Raw genomic sequence first — 2,942 nt, forward strand, 5'->3', positions numbered from 1 at the left:
AAAGTATCCTTAACATGTCAAAGGAAAATATAACTTAAATTATTATGAATATAATACTAAACTTGAGTTTAATTATTTTTTCAGTTTTAATGCTATTTAGGAAAATTTCTAAAGGTGAGGACAGTAACGTTCACTTTTAATGACTAACTGTAGCTGAAAGAAAAATTCAGTGCATAAAATCATACAATAAAAATACAGGGCAGAAATAGACAGATGGGAAGTAAAATCCTGCCTAACCTGCTTTATCACTTTATTATTCCCTTAAATATTGGGAATATTAAAACATTTGAAAAGAAAATAAGTCTATAAGTATAGGGAATATGAATTTGCTGTCACCTGGGAACAGGCACAGAAAAGAAAAAGTAGTAAAAAAAATCATTCATAATACTTAATTTCCATAGGTTATGTGCCAGAAACTCTACTCTGCAATGATAATGTGGAGAAGATAAATTTTGTATTTATCAATTTTGTGATGTCTAAAGAAAAACTACTTTAAACAAATAATGTAATCATTATAATAAGTATATGATTTGAGGGATATGAATATAATGCTCTGAAAGCCTATAATCAGAAGACGGCTGCTGCTAAGTCGCTTCAGTCGTGTCCAACTCTGTGTGACCCCATGGACTGCAGCCTACCAGGCTTCTCCGTCCATGGGATTCTCCAGGGAAGAACACTGGAGTGGGTTGCCATTGCCTTCTCCAATGCATGAAAGTGGAAAGTGAAAGTGAAGTCGCTCAGTCGTGTCCGACTCTTTGCTACCCCATGGACTGTAGCCTACCAGGCTCCTCTGTCCACGGGATTTTCCAGGAAATAGTACTAGAGTGGATTGTCATTTCTTTCTTCAAGGGATCTTCCCAGCCCAGGAATCGAACCTGGGTCTCCCGCATCATAGACAGACGCTTTACCATCTGAGCCACCAGGGAATGTCCGTTCAAATTGGACTACAAAGTCAGGGTGTCTTCAAGAGACCCAAAACAAATGTTTTAAATTAGTAAGAAGGCAGTAATTAAATAAGTAAGGATGTGTACTGTTTAATAAAGGAAATAAATATAAATGAAATAAATTGTTATTTTTGTCTTATGGTAGAGGTGTGACCTTCATGACCTATAAAAATTATATAAAGGCCCCAAAACATTAATCATTCTCAAATTAACCTATTTATTCAAAACAATGACGCTCCATTTCCTCACTAACCAAAAAGAGGGGCTATAAGAGGACATGAGGACTATAGTTATCTGCTATGGCTCTTTCATGACTAATTTCTACATCTGTTTTTTGAAGCCTTTCTTGACCTTAACCTTAGCCTTGGTCGCTATACCACTCCTCTCCCCTTCCTAAAGCTGAATTACCCACTCACTACTTGTTAAATGCCAAAAATGTTTCTTACCTCTTGGGAGAACCATTTTGACCAACTATCCTTGAAACTAGCTGAACTTAGACTGACACATTTGCTAATGCTCTACAAATATTATGCCATTTCTTTTCCAAGTTAGAACACTCCTTTGGAGTCATTTTTTGGTACATTTTGAATACCAGCTATGTTTAACAATGTTGTAGTTGATTTTGTTTCTCAAAATAGTTTTGTTCAGTCTCTATCACTAGACCATGTTATTATAAAATAACATTAATAAACTTAATAAGTATTATTATTAATTTTACTAAAGCATTATCAGCATTAAGACTATTCAAAGCTAATACTATTGTCTTAAAATAATAACCAAGTTGGCTTTAATTGAATGACTCAGTTTTTTTATTTTTTCATTTTCTGCTCATTCCTACATTTATGTGAATTGAAAATAATGTGACAGAAGTCAAATTGCAAGCTAAAATACTTCATGCTATTTTCATTCCTTGTTTTCTTTCCAAATTACATTCTAGTTGGCTACAAGGTCAAGATTTTTGTTTTATTAAACTTAAATTAAAAGTATATTAAAAAAAAATCCCTTCTTTTAAGCCGAGTAGAGTACTGAAGAAACATTATATGCTGAGGTATTTAATGGATGGTGAATAGTATACAAGGCTTACAAGATTTTTGCTGTCAGAGAATTGAATTGAAAATCAGGAGTGGTTATCTTGTACTATTTCAAACAATGGCCAGATGTGTGATGGTAAATTCTCCTGCCACTATTTTCCTACTTCCCCAAAACATAAAAGGAAACATGAAGGGATATCAGCAAGAAGGCAGAATAAATCTAGACTCTCCTTCTCTCCCTTCACCCACCACACTGATACAGCAATAAATTAAAGACAAATTCCTTTTAAGAGAAATAAAAAAAAACTAATTGAAATGTTTCTGCACTCTGGAATAATGGGAAAGCAATTCACCAAGTGAAAGGCAAAGGAGAAAAGAAAAGATATACCCATCTGAACGCAGAGTCCAAAGAATAGCAAGGAGAGATAAGAAAGATTTTTTTTAAGTGAGCAATGAAAAGAAATAGAGGAAAACAAAATGAAAAAAGACTGGAGAATTCTTAAAGAAAATTAGAGATACCAAGGGAATATTTCATGCAAATACAGACACTATAAAGGACAGAAACAGCATGGACCCAACAGAAATAGAAGATACTAAAAAGAGATGGCAAGAATACACAGAAGAACTACACAAAAAATGTCCTAATGACCTGGACAACCATGATAATGTGGTCATTCCCCAGATATCCCAGAGTGTGAATTCAAGTGGGCCTTGGGAAGCATTACTACAAACAAAGGTAGTGGAGGTGATGGAATTACTACTGAACTACTTAAAATCCTAAACGAAGATGCTGTTAAAGTGCTGCACTCTATGTGCCAGCAAATTCGGAAAACTCAGCAGTGGCCTCGGGATTGAAAAGTCCATTTCCATTCCAATTCCAAAGAAGGGCAATGGCAAAGAATGTTCAAACTACCACACAATTGCACTCATTTCACATGCAAGAAAAGTAATGCTCAAAATCCTTCAA

General features: G+C 34.6%; 1 non-coding gene across 1 annotated transcript; it reads right to left on the minus strand.

Annotated features, from left to right (window-relative positions):
- Positions 1 to 854: 854 nt before the first annotated feature.
- On the minus strand, positions 855 to 926 carry TRNAH-AUG. Its single transcript has one exon. It is a non-coding gene; the product is annotated as a tRNA-His (tRNA).
- Positions 927 to 2,942: the final 2,016 nt, after the last annotated feature.

This window comes from Bubalus bubalis, chromosome 13, assembly GCF_019923935.1.
Source record: "Bubalus bubalis isolate 160015118507 breed Murrah chromosome 13, NDDB_SH_1, whole genome shotgun sequence".
Taxonomy (NCBI): domain Eukaryota; kingdom Metazoa; phylum Chordata; class Mammalia; order Artiodactyla; family Bovidae; genus Bubalus; species Bubalus bubalis.